The 20,355-nt window shown below is 38.3% G+C and overlaps 1 protein-coding gene across 2 annotated transcripts in view; it reads right to left on the reverse strand.

Annotated features, from left to right (window-relative positions):
- LOC127961481 (lysine-specific demethylase 6B) overlaps positions 1–19,419 on the reverse strand; it is a 73,254-nt gene extending 53,835 nt beyond the window's left edge. The window contains exons 1-2 of one of the 2 annotated variants that reach the window (XM_052560617.1): positions 18,947–19,419; positions 16,044–16,198 (exon numbers count right to left, since the gene is read on the reverse strand). The gene's annotated coding sequence lies outside the window, so the exon portion shown is untranslated. The remainder of the gene's footprint in view (positions 1–16,043; positions 16,199–18,946) is intronic. The other variant, XM_052560615.1, reaches the window with a different exon arrangement.
- Between the last annotated feature and the right edge of the window lie 936 nt (positions 19,420–20,355).

Consider the following 20,355-nt stretch of genomic DNA (forward strand, 5'->3'; position numbering starts at 1 on the left):
GCTTTGTGCCTGAGCAAGTGACCTCTGTATTGAATAGACAAACCAAAGAGATCAAGTTACCCCATTTCCCCCCTTTTCTCCTGCTCTGTCTCTCCGTCTCTGTCGGGTGTAGGGTTTCTCCAGGCTCCAGACAGAGGCACTAATAGGGCCCTTACCCCCAGACACCAACAACACAAGGAACAGAGAGACAGACAGAGCGAGACGGTGGGGCATGTGTGTGTGAGATGGAAGGAAAGTGTGTAATTGATGGCACACCTGCATGCTATCAGTAAAAACGAGAGCCATGAGTGTGTGATAAAAGAAGAGAAACGAGATGGAGATGTGTGTGTGTGTGTGTGCGCATGCATGTTTACATTCCTTTTATCATGTTTCCTACAAGCTACAAAAATGAGTTTGCTGCTGCAAATATAAACTAAGAACAGATCCACTTCCTGACAAACTTTATCCCCGCTGCTACAACTACCTTTTCAAGATGTTCTATATCTCATGGGGCGCCCCTCATCTGTACCCCACCCCCAAATCCCTCATGACCCCTTAAGGTCATGCAAACTCCTCCCACGTGACCAGTATAACCCCACATGCAGCCAAAGTTATTATTAATGACATCCTCAGGGTAGAGATTGAACTAAACTAACTTACTAAAACTACAATCAACATAACACACAGTAAATCAAATGAAAAGGTAAAGGTAGTAACTATAAAACAAACTAACAACTAGACTCAATTGAAATCTGTGATTTAATCGAGGGATGCAGTAAATATCACCGGTGTAGAATTTAAGGCTGTTTAAGTTAACATGATTGAAAATAACATTGATAATATTAGGAAATGATTATTCAGCACCAAATCAGCATATTATAATGTTTTCTGAAGGACGGTGTGACAGTGAAGACTAATGGCTGCTATAAACAGCTTTGCCATAACAGGAATAAATTACATTTTAATATATGCGCTCATGTGTTTTGGAGGAGGCGTGGCTTTGGAGAGTGATTTGCAGGGAGGGTGGGATCTTATGCTTTCATAGGTAGCTTGCTATTGCTAGCCTCTCCGAAATCACCTACCCTACCTTTAATATTACTGTTGTTTTTTCCCCCTGTTTAAGTCTTTAAAGGAATGCACATTTAGTGAGCGCGACTTTCAAACACAATACAAACATCTGTTTGTGGACTGAACAAACAAATGCATTGCATTGCAAATACAGGTCTTGGCTACGTCTCAATCCCGGAGGTCTGAGTGATCAGATCACATCTCAAATGTGTCTTGACTAACATTTACACTAGCATGCAGTTACCAAGTATAAATACACACTAAGATGGAACCAATATGAGCAAACCTAGATACCAAAATAGTACAAGCATCTAAACAGACAGCAAATGTAAACACCACAGAGGAAAGAAGTGAAAAGTTCACATAGCATGCTGTAGGTTATATTGTGCCTGACTGCATAATTCAAAGGTTTAAAGCATTCACTTACGTATACTTCTATATGCCTCTCTATATCTGCTGGGCAAACAGACTTTACACATAAGCACACAAAAACACCCACACACACTGCAGAGGAAAGAGGCTAGATACAACAGTTACAAAAGACTGGAACCGGTTCTGTGCGTGCGATTAATGGTTACAGTATCTCAGGTAAGCGTGTGGGAATGTCTGAGACCTCTATATGTGCCGAGGTCAGCAGCTACAGCACAACATCACAAACAGAACAGAGACACACTGAGAGATACTTCTGTGTTTACATGCGAGAGTGAAGTAATCTGGTGACAGTTTGAAAGGAAGGAAAAGAAAGTGCTTTCATCGGGCACACTGTATATTTTAAGCAGTGAGCCCCTCTCGCTTTTTAAACCGCACACACACACACACACACACAACTCTCTTCCCCCGCTGGGACTAGCAGACAGACACAGTACGTTGACACTAAACCTCACACACAAACACTCACATAAATATACTCCATTCACTCACCTGGAAACAGCTGGCAGGTGTTCCAACACCAAAACACACACACTATCATTCTCGGCTCATTTAAAACTCTCGATGCATTGCAGTTCATTTATGTCTAACAGAGGGATAAAGAAACCAAACCCTCTTTTTTCAATGCATAATCCAAAACTTTCAGAACAAATCTAAGCAGTGCCACACACTGTTCTCAGGTGCTACAGTCTGCAATCACAAGTCAAAAGAGATTTCAAACATTTCTTTACCAATTATTAAAAATAAAAAAATTATCATTATATTGACATCCATATTAATGGTATATCACTGTACTTTTACTGTAAGTCAACAATTGTCTAGTCTGTATCCCATACAGGGATGCACAATATTTCTGTTTTGACTGACAGTATTTTTACATTAAGGATTGCCTTCGATGACATCTAACAATCATATAAAGAAATCTAATCTAATTAATGACATTGTTAAATGTAATCCTTCTCACAATGAATATAAATTTTTCAAACTTCCAAAAAGTTTTCCAAAAAAAAAAAAAAAATTTGCACATTTGAAAGATTTATGCAGGATCCTGTAACAATGAAGACGCTGGAGTTAATTTTCCATCACAAGAATAAATTACAATAATAACTAAATTAATACATTCTTTTCAAATATATTAAAACGACAAAAAATTGAAGTAATTTTCACAATATAACGTGTTTACTGTATTTTGATTTTTAAAAAATGCAGCCCTGGTGAACGTAACAGACTTCTTTCAAAAACATAAAAAATCATAATGACCTAAAAACATGAAGGTAGCATACATGTGTCCTATGCAAAACATCACTGAGTACTCCACTAAATCTACTGAACCTCTGAGCAACACAACTTTCCACTGGGATTAGAAGCCACAACTAAAAGCTTTTTGAGTCTTTGTGTTGTGGCTGTTCTGTTGCAGCAGTCTATGTATCATATCATCCTGATGAAACAGCAGCAGAATATTCTACATCATGTGTTTATGAGTGTAACGTCAACTTGCATTTGAGAGAGAAATCCAACATTTCTGAACTCAAGGACTCGAATGAGCTCTCTACAGAAGAGACAGCGTCCTCCACAAACAACCTGGAAAAATATCTGCCATTCACGCATATGTGAGCAGAATGTGTCGTACAGACGAGAAAGATGGAGACAGAGCGTCTTCTCCACACTACTTTAACTACTGCTGAACAAAGAGCCAGACAAAGAGAGGCAGAATGAACCTCAGACAGTTTTAAGGGGAAATAACGAGTGTGTGTGGGGGGGGGGGGCAGTCACCTGAGAAAAAGAGGGAATTTGAGAGCAGACAGATGAAAGAAACGTTACACACGTATCCCGTCTTCTGTAATTCACATGACTCCAGTCAATTTGCCCTCGACTGCAGGGACCCTGTCCTTCACAGACCTTTACTACACACACACACACACACACACACACTTTTCTCCATTCCATTTTTTTCCCTTTCCAGCTTCAGAAGCTAATTTTCACTCCCTTCATCTCTCTCTCTCTCCTCTCTCTCTCTCGCTCTGTGAGATGCAATAAGATGAGCAAAGAAGTCAAATAATGGCCTGCCACAGCAGTCAAGAGCACAAATACTCAAAAACTGAAACGGTCCTGGTGATGCAGAGAGTGAGATCACGTGAAGACCAAGTCATTCTCTGGAGTTTGCAACACTGACACACTCAACTAAATAAAGTCCAGCAAAAGCAAAAAAAAAAAAAAAAAGTCTTGTTTTATCTATCGGTGTCTCTCTACCTACCTGTCTGTCTGTCTATATATTTATCTACTGTCTGGTTCGTATGGAAGAAAGAACTGTTCACTGAATGACATCTGCACATGCTGTCTGTCAATCAAACTGCAGGTAGAGCGAGAAAAGAAAGATTTATTCTCTTAAACTGTCACTTAGTTTCATCCGCATGCACTGAGACACACACACACACACACACACACACACCTGCACATCCTTTACTTACACAGTTGATAATTGCCATCCTGTCTCACCTGTGAACCTCTTCTCTCTCTCTACTCTTCCTCTTCCTGTTGCATTCTCTCCGTCTCTCTCTCTCTCTTCTGCCATCTCCTCCTCTTTCCTTCCAGAGCAGTGAGTGAGTTTGGGAGGAGGAGCAGAGAGAGAGATAGAGGGGTGCATTATGTGTTTCTTCTCTTCAGGGGGAAAAAACACAAGAACGAGTAAAAATAACTCTGTCTGTACACGTCTAGATACTGTATGTTAGCACAGGCTCAAGATTGCATGTGTGTGACTAACTTTGACCACAGCAAGCTATATTTTACAGTCCTGGATATTTTTATCCTTGCACCACACAGTGTGTTATAGAGGATGTGTGTGCACGAGTGCTTTGTGTGGATTTCCACACACATAATATGATGTTTCAAGGTCTTGTGAAAAAGATTAGAGTTTGCTGTGAATAAATTACAAGCAATTAGAGATTGCAAAGTCTCGAAATCAGTCTATTTGTTGTTTGTATGTGACTGACATGCATGTACTACTCTTATCTCCCTGAAGTAGATATAAATGATGCTTCTTTTGCTCAAATTACTTTAAAAGCCTCTAAAAGCCTGTCTTTGCAGAGCTGTTGCACAGCAGAATTTAGATTTGTTTATTTGGTGAAGTTGGCATCACTGATTTTGTTATGTCCCCGTTTACTACAATTAAGCTGCTTTGGAAAAGTCTCTATTGCATATAAAGCAAGTGTTATACAAATAAAGCTGACTTCACTTAAAAACTGTATTTTTTTTTTCAGTTAAAGTGAATGCACATTCTCTCTTGAAAATGTATTAGGATGTATTACCTAAACTATGGGATTCCTAAAGCCACCACAGAAAGTGGTTCATAGTCTGTTGATTAATATGCGGACACCTCTGTAAAAATGTAAAACAACCAAAAAAAAAGCTATGTAACCTGATCTGCATTGGTGTTACAGAGGAACTCACTGACCCCCCAGAGTACAGTAATGCATACATGCAGTCTACAACTAACCACAAGAATCAGACTAAATCTCAGTCTTCAAATGCTAAAAATATTCTCAAACTCCATCTGTACAATAGTAGGTGTTCACTTCACACCTATAATAACTAGAAAACAAGAAAAAGAGAGGAGGGCACAAACACAGTAATAAGAGCTTACACAGCTGGGTCTGTGCCAGGAGCGATGGAGAGAGAGAGAGAGAGAGAGAGAGAGACGGGGTGTGGGCTGGAGTTGAGTGCTTTGATCTAATCTACTGTATCTCATCAACACACTCTCCACTTCAAGCTTTAACACGTCTTGTGCTGTTGTTTTTTCAGATGGATCAACATACAAACAGAGGATTATGGTAATATCTGTGTATTTATGTACTGTAATCGAGAAACTGTAATCTTACAGTAGCAGAAATTAATTCCAAAGGGAAAGCTCCCATTAAGCTGCATTTACACTGCATCCTATATCCGATTTTTTTGACGGCCCGCTTATATCATCTTTTAAAAGTGTCCCATATCTGATTTTTGCATTTACACTATACACTGCTGAAACCACCAAACGTAGATGTTCTGACCCGGAAAAAAAAAGTAAAACAGCACGAAATACAATGGATTCAGATGCAAATAAAATTATACAGTGTTTTGCTTTCCACACTATTTTGAAAAGTCAACAAAAAAAAAATCAGCAAAACATTGGACTCGTACAGCGGAGAAAAAAAGAGGAGCCCTTGTTGCAACCTGTGCGAATTTCGCGTCTCTAATAAGTCATGTGATCTCAGTTGGTGGTGTCCACCTGAGTTGACGTCACTTTTTTAATGACGTACGACTCGTATTTACTTGGGAATATCCGATTTGTCTGCTTGCACATGGCACACGCAAATGCACATATCCGATTCATATCCGATTTATTACCACATATGAATGAGGCCTGAATCCGATCTGAGAACATCGGAATCCATGCGCTTTTTTCCTGCTTACACGTTCACCGGTCATATCCGATCTGTGCCACATGAGAGGAAAAAATCTGAATTGGGTCACTTGAACCATGCGGTGTAAATGGGGCCTTAGAGAGAGCGGCTAATATAATGAAGAACTATGAGCAAAGGCTTCTTGGGGAAACACGAACAATTGGAAACATAATGATTCAGCTGTTAACATGGTCTGATCAAACGTAGTTTTAGTTAAGCTTTAAACTTTTAGAGACATAGTATAATGAACAATAATTGAAAATCACTCCGGGCAACCCAAGTTTGACTTCCCAACTTTAGCTCTCATCACAACGCTGTTCTCCTTTTTCTGTGTAGTTCACTTGTTCCATGGTGTAGTGCATGTGTACTGGACAATGCTGGTAACATGCTCTTTTTAGGACTATACATTATTTGGACAAATAAACAAACAAAAATGTTCAGTTAAATCTGATTGTTGCATAGAACTGAATAAAAAATAATATACTGGTATTTGATATTAATATATTTTCTATCCAATTTTCTTGTTTTACTTGCAGTAAAAAAATTGGTTATTTTATTGGCTTGAGTTAAATTAAGAAGTCTTACAAAATTATTTTATGTTATTTAATAAAATAATAAATAATTAAAAAAAAAGCATTTCAGGTTCATTTTTCGGCCAAATGCATCCAAAATGTTTGTTTCAGACCAGAATTTTCATTTCAGTGCACCTCTATAGTATATAAATAGCGCATATCAATCATACTAACATAGTGGACTAAATATACAGAATACTAGTGTTACTAATACTAGGCTTTGTAAAGAGACAAAATTATGTTTATATTAACCTCAAAATAATGTCAATTACTGGAGTTAGGGTTAATTTAGTGTAATTCTGATTTAAGAACAATACAGGTCAACAGGAAGTCCCCTTTTTGATTGCTAATTACATATGTGTGCTTTTGTTCTGGAGGGGAGTGTGTGGGGCCACTGGTTTGGGGTCAGTGCATGAAGGGGGTAACTGAGGGGAACTTGCCTACGTGATACTCTGTGCATAGCTCTTAACACACACACACACACACACACACACACACACACACACACACACACACACACACACATAGACATTATGGCTGGCTATACCATTATATTCCCACGAGAAACTAAACTCGTTTACAGAGACACACACAAATGCCAAGCCAAAACAATTCTGCACATCACACACACACACACACTTATACAAAGCATCTGAGCTCTACACACCAAAGAGCAACATGAAATATTCAGTGAATTTTTCAACATGTGCTCTATTCCCCCAGCACGTGTAGAAGTGCATAAAAAGAGAGAGAGACAGGAAGGAGGAAGCGGGAGGGGGAGATGGAGTCAATGAGTGCAATGGGAGAGCAAGAGCGAGAGAGAAAACCCAGCTGACTCTTTTCCAAGCAACTCCCCCTAGCAACAGCCCTGGCTCAGTCTGTGCCCTATTGGCCGGCTGACAGCCCGCATCACAATCCCATGCAGGACAATCAGCCAATGAGATGTCGTAATGGGGCGGAGCTGTAGGGAAAGCTAAGCTTTTTGGATTCCAGGTTCACCATGGAAACAGAAGCCTGGCCCTGACTAAAGGTACCCTGCAGAAACACACAAACAGACCACAACACACGGCTAGCAGTGGACACAGGGACCGATGCCTGACCTACAGCAGACCTGCATACAAATCACAGAAAACACACAGATATAGTGACAGCCCCAGAAACCTATGGATAACAACATATCAAGCCAAGCGGTGTTTGCACATATGATGCTAGATCTTTTCTCAGAACTTCACTTTTCTGAGACATTTCTTTTCACTGGCTGTGAGATAACTGCTCCCAACCTGATCTGAACTAGGGTGACCATGCGTGCCGCTTTAGGGGGACACTTTCTGGCCAGGATTTCTATATGCACGTATGGTCACCTGATGTCCACAGTCAGGTGTCCTGAAGATCACACAGGTGTAGTTCATCACATTAACCATGTACATGAACCAGAAACAAATGTTTTGTCTTAATTATGAACAACATTTGATTATATAGTGTCCAAATACTTCTTGGGTCATCAGTGAATACATGCATACACACAAGTATTCTTGAACAGAAGAAGAAATACCCAACAGCAAAATAAAAATCACTGAACTTGGTTCCCATAAGGGCTTTTTCCTTTAAAAAAGGGGGAAATTATTTTTAACAGGTTTCCTACACTTTTTGACAGATGAATATTGAATATTCATGACTTTACTAGCTGTTTTTTAATTTCTGGGTGTAGGAATAAATTAGGGCTGCAAAACAAGTTTAACATTAATTATATATATTATATACATATACATTATATATATAAATATATATACATATATATATATATATATATATATATATATATATATATACATTATATATATATATATATATATATATATATATATATATATATATATATATATATATACACACACACACACACATATATATATATATATATATATATATATACATACATATATATATATATATATATATATATATATACACACACACACACACACACACATATATATATATATATATATATATATATATATATATATATATTTATATATACATACACACACTCACACATACATGTATATATTAAGGTAAAAAATAAGTATTAACATATATTTACATATAATTTTTTTTAAACGTATACATATATGTGTATTTATAAATACATAATAAATATACACCGTACACACACATATAATATGTAAACAAACTTTTTTGAATGTAATTAATCATTATTAAACATTTTACAGCCCAAGAATAGATATATATACACGGTTTATGTTTTTTTATAAGTATTATTTATATTCTATATTTTTTTATTTATATAAATTTTAATTTATTAAAGTAATCTCAAAGGAGAAAAACTACAACAATTAACATGAATTAAAATAAATGTTTTTATATACCGTACAGTGGCATATGTCAGATTAATAGTGATAGCTGAATGTTTTTTAATCTTTCAGTCTCATAACCACATACAGACACGTTACAGCTCAACATCAACATGCTGAAATATTGCATCATAAAGAGTTGAATCATGGCATTCTCAACAACAACATCAAACTCCACCAATCCAAGCTGTTCGCTGATCTCATCACATCCAATCACATTAGCACTACAGAACACACACCGACAAAACACACACTCAAGAAATGTGTAAGACCTTCACTGGGAAACAAAGACCCTGTGACAATCTCTTTTAAAGGTTTTACGGAGCATAAGCCTGTTACAGACTCTTATCAGAAGAAACACGCAGAGGAACAGAGAAAACAGACAGCGAGAGAGAAGAGAACACGCAGTCACACGCTTCGTCTGTGCTCTTTGTTCTTATCCTGAAGAGTCTGTCTCAATATTTCTCCAGTTCTCTACAGCGAGAACAAAGCTACTGTAGAACAGACATTCACAGTGATCCATCTGTCACTATCCAACACACAATGTGTTTTAATGGGGTACGGCCTTCAAAATTAACCACAGGTAATTAGAGATATGCTGGAACTGTCCTGTGAGTTTTGGGCTTCTGGCGGACTCCCATAACAACTGTCTAATTAAACAAAACATTAATTACATTCTCAGTTTACAGTTACATCATGCATAATCACTTATGGACTTTGTGGCCATTTCAATCAAATTCATCTGAATGACAATATCAGACCAGATGAAATTCCTTTTAATACAAACACATCATTATGAATGAAGAGGTATTAAAATGTGAGTGCAAGTGTGACAGAAAGAGAAGCAGACGTGCGAGGAGTAGCTCTCACTATTCAAGATTTCATACTAGAGACTATATTTACACCCCGCTCTATTTTTACAGAAGTAAAATTACTCAATCTATCTTAGAACAGAATACACTGAACAGAAGAGAATCACAAATGATTCAGACTGAATGATTTTTAAATGAAAATCTGCAATAGGAGGTTTGTTTCAGTCAAATCGCTTCAAGTTAAATATCTGGTATGTTGCGATATTTTTATACTGTTTTTTTTTTTGTTGTAGTAAAAATCTAGTTATATCCAGGACATCGTACACGCTGATCCGGGACAAGAACATCAGCATGAGTCTAAGCGCACACCAGCAATGAATGACTCGTCCAGAATGAGTCAAGTCACTAGTAACAATGATAATGTCAATGTCGAGTCTCAAGTTTTCTAATATTGGCCGTGTCGAGTCACAGGTCTTCCAAATCGGGACTCGTTTCTGACTTGAGTCCAAGTCACGAGTCGTGAGCTGACGTCTCGGCCTCCCACCATTGCCCACATACACACATGGCATTAGATGGCTTATTATCACGGTGTTGTGGAGTTGACACAAGCACCCTGCTGTTCAGTTATTCAGCTCACAGTCTGAAGAGAGGTTAACAAGTTCTTAGAGAGAGAGACTGAGACTAGTTTTGTGCCTCGAGTGCAAGCAAAACAAACTCGGAACAGACTGAATACAATTCACACAACCCACACAAAGAATTAACAAAGATTCACACCAATTCATCAATAAGCATGCACTATATCAAACTCTCCTAGCTATTAGGTGCACACAAGGAGTGCTGTGTACTAGCTGTACAGTATGTCTGCCTGATACTGTGTGAGGGACAATGGGTGACTGTCTTTTATTAACAAAACCTAATCACATGTCAGTGCCACTGGGACTCATTGCAAAAAATAAACAGAAATAAATAAATCAATTTAAATGTAAAATTTAATTTTTAAATGTATGTTTTACAATTTATTTATTTATGTTTAAATAATATAAAATATTATTTAATACTATTTTTTAACACATACATTTTAACATATACAGCTATTATAAATATGCAGGAACTAAATCATGGTATACACTACCATTTAAAAGTTTGGAGTCATTAAGACTTTTTTTTTTTTAATACATGATGCGATTAAAATGTTTCCTTTCTCTTTGGAGTGTTTTAAGCTCTTGGTGCATAAAGAAGATCTGTAAAGTTGCAAAGACTAAAGTCTCAAATCCAAAGAGATATTCTTTATCAAAGTTAAGAGTCAACCACTCCCTCCTAAAAAAGCTTGTTCTGATCCGCCCCCACACATCTACGTCACAATGTGGGAAGACTTGCATAACGCCGCCCAAATGTTCACGCAAAGAAAGAAGGCATAACTTTTATTCTATCTTTTGCCACTGCTGCCATGACGTATAGATGCTGTGTTTGGTTGTGAAAGTGAAACTACTTTGTTTGGTCTTCCAAAAGACGACAACACTGTTCCAGAACAGTTCAACCCAAATATTCAGATGTGTGCAGTGCATTTTACGAAAGACAAGGACTGTTTCCTGTGAGAATATCCCTCAACACCGGCGTCTGTTTCTATAAAGTGGGGCAGTTCTAACTTTGCAAGGACAGTCTGGTGCTTCTGACTCACAGTCTGTAAGTACGTTCACATATGTAAAGGATATTCCACTGATGATTCAGCCAATCACAGCACACCTCGCGTTTCAGACCGATGCGCTTTGTAAAAATCAATGTGTTTCAAAAAGGTGGGGCATTTTTTTTTTTTTTTTTTTACCGTAAACCACATAAACACTGCATTACACCAAATACACAAAATAATGTTCTTTTTAGCAACATCATACAATAATTGTATTCACATTAAATTGATCAAAATTGACAACAGTTTTTAAATGTTAAGATTTCAATTTTAAATAAATGCTGTTCTTTTGAATGTATTAAGCATACAAAAATAAGGTATTACAGTTTTCACCAAAATATTAAACAGCGCAGCTGTTTTGAAAACATTGATAATACCAATAAACATTTTTGAGCACCAAATGAGCATCCTAGACTGACTTCTGGAGGATCAGGTGACACTGAAGACTGAAGTAATGGCTGTTAAAAATTCAGCTTTTCATCACAAGAATAAATTGTTTTTTACAATATATAAAAATAGTGCTTCTTACTTCATATTGCAATAATATTTCACAATATTACCACTGTTCACATAAATGCTCCACTGATGAGACTAAAAATCTTACTGACCTCAATCTTTTGAATGATAGTGTACATCAAACAACACTCACATTTTCTAAAGAAGATATTCAAATCTATATGAACTGTTTATAGCAATTCAGCTGTTATTTGTCAATCCAGAAAATAAACTGAGATGGTGGGGGGAGAAGACAATGAAAGAAAGAGATCGAGGGAGAGAAGTGGACAGGCCATGATTGATTTGACTGGGTAATGTCTGTTTGTGTCAGGGTTAAGCGGGGGACATGTGAACATGTACGTTCTTGCACACAGTCAAGTTCTGCCCGTGTTCTTGATCAACTGCATGGGTCACAGCACCAGGGTAAAGTACAGCGGTGAGCTATAACATCTGATCACAAAGCAGTCTGCATGTGCTCTCTCTCTCTCTCTCTCTCTCTCTCTCTGTCTTTCTCCCCGTCAGGGCCTCTTGAACACAAAGACCTGGTACACAAAGAGCTGAGAGCAGTGACTGCGTGGGGGGTGAGGGGTGGGCTTTGATTAGCTCCTTTCATTCAAAAGAGGAGGAGGGCGAGAAGAAGGTTTTGATTCTTACATCTGCTCAGTGAACATGGGGAACGTGATGAAATCCCAAAAGTGAAAATCATCAACGTTAACTAGAAATCATAAGAAAAAGTTAAGTACCATAACAAAATCTTTAACTAAGAGAGCATTTCTTTCCATTCTGTGCCATTGGTCAAGTTGTTAAAGACGCTGAACCCTCAGGTTACAGATGCTCCCGCAGGGATGCTCCTCTCATCCTGCTCATGGTTAGCTGGGCCTCAGGCATACATCACTTCCTCTCTACAGAAACACTCACACACAGACCTGAAGCCCCTCAGGACACACACAACATATACACACAGGAGACATTTATGTGTTACGTGTCAGATGAAGTCTCCTCCATCCTGGTCATCTCTGCAGCTTATTCATGCTTCTCACTCACTCCTTCTCATCGTCAAGTCTCACACACTCGTCCTCTTCGATATCACACACACACACACACACACACATGTGTGACGTCAGCCCATTCATTGGTCTCAGAGTGACGTCATGTTCTTTTCTCCTCGCTGTGAGGAGGTGTGTACAGGATATCCACCCACACTACTTCCTTCAGCTGACTCAGCTAATATCGCTGTTTTTTATTTGTTTCTTTTCCTTCCTTCCTCTCTATCCTTTTGTCAAGACCATACAGTTAAGTCAGCCTTTGATGGGCATGCCATAAAATATGTCTAACTTCACATGTTTGAATGTAATAGCAAATGAACCTCTATCTATCTTTATAATTGTCTACTTATCCATCCATCCGTCCCTCTATCTATTTAAAAACACAATAAAACAAAGCTGGATATTAAAGTGGAGTAAAATAATGAATGAAGAAGGTTAAAAGAACAAGTGGTTTACAGCGACTCTGTCCGGCCTCATCTGATGTCCAGCCTTGAGAAGAGTTATGTGTCACTCAAGATATTGAAGGAGAGTGTGTGTGTGTGTGTGTGTGTGTGTGTGTGTGTGTTTAAAGGTGACTCTGTGAGAGAGGACAGTGCAGAGATGGCAGGTGATGGACAGTCTTGTCATGGTGATTGATACAATGTCCTGATAGCAGCATGACACCAGAAACACTGCAATAACTCTCTCACACAAACTACTGCACATCACCCGTTCACATACAACAGCTTCCTGTCTAATCTACAGACGACACATTCGTCTCTCCGTTCCTGAAGGACACACTGTCTCAGTGACTCACATTTCACATACACAACTCCTCATAACGGCTTGTTGAAACTCCGTTTTAGAAAAAGAATAGAGCTAGTGCTAGAGGACTTTTTGCTTTTGTTAATTGTATAATAAATAAAAAGGAAACAGAATACAAAAAGATAAAAAATTGTTTTCTTTTAAGAAAACAAGCAGTAAATTAATATAGAGCAAGTCTTTTTTTTTTTAAGAATAAAGGTAAATAAAGATGAAAGAGATGTTTTTGAAGCCGATTCTTGAAGATGGCTAAGGATTGAGTTAGGGAGGTCATTCCACCAGGAGGAACATTTTATTTAAAAGTCTGTAGAAGTAATTTTGTGCTTCTTTGGGATGGCACAATCAAGCGACGTTCACTTGCAGAACACAAGCTTCTAGAGGCACAGAAGTCTGAAGTAATGAATGACGAGCCAGAGGTGGTTTTAAAGGCAAAACATCAATGCCTCTATTTGTAGCAAATGCATGATTCCTTACATTTATATAGTGCTTTTCTGGGCACTCAAATCGCTTTACGCAGAAGGGGGAATCTCCTCAAGCACCACCAGTGTGCAGCATCCCCCTGGATGATGCAACAGCAGCCACAGATAACATGATGTACTGAGTGATGATGAAGGGGAGATATGGGGACGGTCAGAGACCTATGGGCAAATCTGGCCAAGAAAACTTTCAAAGGAAATCCTGGGATTTTTATTGACCACAGAGCATCAGAACTTCAGTTTAAAATCTCACCCAAAAGATATTTTTCTCTCTCTTTTTTTTTTTTGTGGGTATAGAGTCCCCATCACTACACTGGGGCGTTAGGACCCACACAGACCCCAGGGTGAGCAGAGCACCCCCTGCTGGCCTCACTTACACCTCTTAGAATAAACAGAGGTGTGCAGAACAAGGCAACTGTGACATGACCTTTTCTACCAAACAAGGTATTTGAGCTCACTGTTTAATATTACGAAACCCATTCCAAACCTGATTGACTTTCCATTAAAAGAGAAATATATCTGTTTTTCTGTCCATGGCGGTTTTGGACCCATTTCATTTGTGTTCCACAGAAGAAAGTCAGTCATACAGGTTTGAAATGACATGAGAGTGAGTAAATGTGACCACATTTTAATTTTGGGTTGTTATTCCTGTGAAAACATTCTTGACGAGTATAAGTGACCTTTGTGTTTCAGCACTTTAGGTCTCTCTGTTCCTCTTCTATATTTCTTATTCAAACAATTCTCTTCTTTCCATCACATCTGCAACGTATTTTTTATTTAAGACAAAACAATGCGTGCATGTGTGTTTGTATAAAATACACACACACACTGTCTACTCATTAAAAACAGCAAGGGAGACAAGCAGAGCAGACATACACTGTACAACAGAAATCTATGAGAGCTTACTGCATGGTTTACATCATTAAATCAATCAATCAATCACTTTAATCCAACACCAGCCAATGGAAAGCAGCTGAGAGCTAGTTAAGCCATGAACCCATCAGCATCTCCATCATATACAACACTGAGCCTCCACAAACACACAGAAGAAAACACAGCAGGACCATTACTTGCTCTTTCTAAACCACTAAAATGACACTTCATTTAATATTACTGGTCAAATCTAACTTAAATTCTATGGACATATATCCTTCTGTGAGTGACCACAGAAAATAATGTTGACCTGTCGCTCATTTTCTTTTCATTGATTTACAGTGTCATCCTTTAAAACGCAAGTTTTGCAGGCGAGTGTTCAGACATTATTTTAGTTAAAGCACACTTCTCTTCTTCAGTGTTTCTCACTTGTCATATGAAGGTGGGACTCATTTTCTAGGCGGATGAACTGGTTGTGCGTTCCTGTGCCTCGGTATATTAAGTATAAACATTTCTAAACGCACAGTTACCGGTTTATTTTTCCGGTTAAGATCTAAGTTGACAGACTGGATATACTTTGCACAAATAAGGAAGGAAGTGATTCTAGTGGTCTCGTACTGAAAAGTTTCATGTCATCATTAGACCTTTGTTGAAACAATGTGACAGCTGAATATTGTATTATTTAACATCTGACCTGCTAGCCGTCCACTTTAGATACACTACAGCTCAAATGTTTAGGATTTTTTAAAAAAGATTAATACTTTTTTTCAGCAATAATGCAAGGCTACATTGTTACAGAAAATTTCGAATAAATGTGACTTCTTTTGAACTTTCTATGTTTCAGTTTCCACAAAAATATCAAAGAGCACCACTGTTTTCAACATTGATGATAAAAAGAGATGTTTCTTTAACACTAAATCAGTATATTAGAATGATTTCTGTAGGATCATGTGACAACTGAAGAGAAGACAACTTAATTATCATATCAACTGACCTCAGTCCTCTCCATCGACTCCGGTAACGTCCAGCCGCCTGCGTCTTCATCTGCGTCTTCATCTTCCTCCTCCATCAGATGATTGAAGGTCCTGTGGCCGTGGTTTAAAGCCTGCTCCAGAGAGAGTCTCATGTTGGCCAACCAAATCTCAAACTCTGTAGAAAAGAGAGAGAGTAAATACAAACATTTACATTACATTAACATTACTGTCTGCTGACCCTGCCATTTCACTGCATATCAACTGGCAACAACATAGCACCTAAACTGATTCTTCTACAAAATTTAATTTTGTTGGTTCCATCTAATGCACTTTTGATGGTGGTCAGCATGTGGTCCAAAATATGACCCGCAAAATAAATGAGAAATGTGCTCTCCCTTTGATAAGCCTATTTAAGTTGCCATCATGACTTATTTTTATTAAGCACCATTTTTCCCTGCTGTCCAAAACATCATCAGAACAGACCTGTGTCTCAATTTTGGGACACTATTACACTCCAGGTTGAGAAGCAGTGCAGCACAAGTGTACAAAACCAAAGCAATGTTCCTTGTGTTAATTATAAGTGCTGTGCTCACGTGATCAACTGTATCTGCACGTTTTCTTGTCTGACATGAAGAAACAGGCCTGAGTTTGCTTTTCTTTTTCTGAGTATGTGCTGCTATCTAGTGGGATGATACTGTACCACACCACTTTACTCCCATAATATAAAGTAACATGTAGATTTAAAACCAAATGGTGATGCCGATGTGAAACAAATGACATTTTAAACACAGGGACAAGGAGCAGAGGTCGGGGTAAACCTCATATCCGCGCAGTAACAGTGATTCAATGAAAAAAAAGTCAAGTCTTGAAATTTTTCGTAATACAGCAATGATTAGTGTCCTCTAGATACAATAACAGATTAGTTTGGGTTTCAAATACAGATTTGTTCCTATTTACAAAGTGACCTAGATGGCAGAATTGTATGCATTTTTTTTTTAAAGAATTTATTTGCAGTGTGCATGAAATCAATGAGCATTTATTAAAACACTCAATGCAAATGCTTCTGGAGTTTTATGGCAGATTTGTCAGTGAACCTCAACTGATGGTAATGTGAACCAGGCTGAAGTGGTGGTATGAATAATAAAATGAAAACTATAATCATGTGTGGTAACTAGAACCTTTGAAATCTGAGTCCTAAAGAGGAATAAGTTCAGAATCAACAAGTGGAGTCTAAAATATCACAACTACCTGATCCAAGCACATGCATAACAAAGCAAAGTTACAAGTGGGAAACTCGAAAGGGTGTGTTGATTTGAAACGTGGCAGAAATAGTCTTTATATTGAGATCAGAGGGCAGAAAGCAAATCTGGAGTGTATTATAATATGTGATTTTGCAAGTTAATTTAATTTTACAGTCTGTATTAAAAAGATACAACTAGTCCAATCGTAATTATTCGATTTTTTTATGCAAAACAAACATTTCGTTTTGATACCAACTAGTAAGCTGAATTGAGATATATTCATTTGGGCTTATTGTTCACAATATAATTTTTGTTTTGTTTAAGTTATTTCCACGTTACGTTTTTTTTAGGTAGAAGTTTCTCAGGTGCGTTGGTAGGAAGCATATCTTTCTTAAAGGTGTAGAAACTACTGGGCATGCACACATCAATATTTTTCTCACACTGTTACAACAGTTTTTGCATTATTGTAAGGGGTGGGTTTAGACGTTAATAAAACACAATCTAATAGGCAGAAATTTTAATTTAGTGATAGCTTTTGGATTTTGTAGCATCCCTTCTAGCGACAACCATTAAGGGTTTTATTTAGCCACAGCAATTCTGTTTTATTTTTCAACCTCACACTTATAAATGGCTGTTGTTTGACCTTTGTGTGCTTGTGCTAAGCACTGAAATTGCAATATGTAGTAGTATTCATAAACATTTCTATTAGCTGTGCTGGTAACTTGACGTCACCAAGTGAAGACCCTCTCCATGTAGAATAAATATCTGTTTTCTATTAAACTAATATGAGTGAATGTGAGCATGCATCATTTTAAACATATTTCTCAAAAAACACTTTTTACACAGTGCAAAACTTGAATTAGTAAAAAGAGTGAGTACACCTTTAACTGAAGACTATAACAGCCGCCATGACATTTCTTTCCTTTCCCAAAAGCGTGGCACCTCTCAGGCTCTAGAAGGCTCTGAGGGGAGGCGCTTTAGGTGGAGCTGCAGCGCCCCCCTGCGCTCACACACAGGAAACGCAGGAGGACCGAAGGGGGCGGCGACGTACAGTCATCACAAGAGAGGAAGAGAAAAAAAAAAACATGCCACAGAAAAAATTCAAATGTTCTTCCTGGAAAATACCCGATCCCGCCACAACTTCACAACATGACATTTCCGAAAGAAAAAAATGCGACACACTTGCGCGCCTGCAGCCAGGCCCCAGTCTCATTCAGCGATTATCTGACATTTAATTATTTAACTATGTGAAACCATCACTTACAGCGCGGGTTGATTTACACAGGTGCAAAATGTGCATTAATTCACATATATAAAACAAGTCTATGTAACGTTACTCTGCTATATTCCTCATGCTATGATTGCACAATATTCAACTCCCACGGTCTCCCCGGTTCGCGTTAACTATGATCTCACCCGTGTTACTGGTAAAGGGTGGGTAACTTTATCCACCACTCATATGGAAACCCACACTACTTTCTGTTCGCAACCGACACAAAATGACTGAATTTCATCAAAACGCATGGAAATCAAATGCGGGAATGTATCACTCTTCCGATATTAACCAACCCACACCGGACACGTTTCGTTGCGTTGCGAACCTAGTGACACATTGGCAACGCAAACAGCTAATGGAATACAACAGGCGTGGTGCATAAAGTCCAGAAAGTGTCTGTCTTTACCTGCTAATGCACAGAGGGTCCAACTAGGAGGTGGTTTCTTCTTCTTCTTCTTGCATGTCCTCATTGTAAAAATGCAAGCGATATAAGCAACTGCGCAGTTTCTTTCGCCTCGCGCGGTGAATGAACGGCGCAGCGCGCGATCCGCCAGCACCTTCATCATGTCATACATGAGCACATTTGAATCGCACACTGTAAAATGTCGGCGCAGCTGCGTTATGAAACCACTGTAAGAAGAGATGATGTGACAATTTGTTCCAGAGTCTTCCCCCCAAAAATGCATTCACGCACGCACGCATCTCACGACTTCTCTGGTCTGCTAGTATGATGATGCGCGTTTGGCCAGACGAGGATGTGGATGTGGAGTCCCTCGTGTCCACTCACGAGTTTGATCTGAGCAGGAGATGCGCGTTTGGAGATTGCGCAGTTTTTAATCCTCTGCAAACGCAGGCACTCCCCCTTCTCTTTCTCTCGGATGTTTCCCCCTGCACTCTTTCGCTGCTTCCCCTTCTCTTCTTCTTTCTCCTCCCTCGCAGACGTTTCCCCCCTCGTGCAGGTTTATTTTCGGTGAACGAGTCTCTCTTGGACCCGCCTCCGTTTCTCCCGGACTCTTCCAAATTCCTCCATCACTCCCTCCATCCGAGCAGAGAGCGGGGGTCCGGTCCCAGGGCCAGCAGGCTGCTCTTGGGGGCAATGTGGGGCTGCTAGTGTTGATTGAGTTTGGGTAATCTCTAGTGAATTAACCCTTTTATTGTTTTAAGATTATTATTTTTGTAATACATTATTAATTGTAATAAATGGTTTATAAATAAATTTAATAAAGTGTTTATAAAATAACTACGTTATTGTCATGTGGGTTCAATTTGAACCATATTGGGTGAACCTGACATGACGTGATTCATCTTAAAATATGATAGCTTTTAATATTGATCAAATATGACTAAAACATATTTGACAATGTCTCATCATTCCATTCTTTATAAAAGTTTAACCTGAAGCTATTTTCTATGAGAGAGAGAGAGAAACACTTCTACACACCTGTAGTGCAACAGTTTGAATGAATGAATGGATATGCTGCCGGTGTGCAGAAATAGGGGTCAATTCATTATAAAACATTAGATTAGAACATTAGATACTATAAAATAACAGAAGTAAAAAGGGACACTGTGCATTTATTAGAAGTGTTACTCAAGAATCTACAATTTATGTACAATACATTTTTTATACATTTGTTTGTGCATAACACGGTTTGGGATCAGATTTTCTCTCTTTTTCTCATTAAGGGTGTCTTTAAACACTTTAAAAATAATTATAATGAAAATACGCTAAATAAGATTTTGCACAATATGTTTGGGACCAGATTTTTTTCTCTGTTTGGGACCAAAATCTTTAACAAGGGTGTCTTTAAACCA

The sequence above is a fragment of the Carassius gibelio genome, chromosome B7 (genome assembly GCF_023724105.1).
Source record: "Carassius gibelio isolate Cgi1373 ecotype wild population from Czech Republic chromosome B7, carGib1.2-hapl.c, whole genome shotgun sequence".
Classification (NCBI taxonomy): domain Eukaryota; kingdom Metazoa; phylum Chordata; class Actinopteri; order Cypriniformes; family Cyprinidae; genus Carassius; species Carassius gibelio.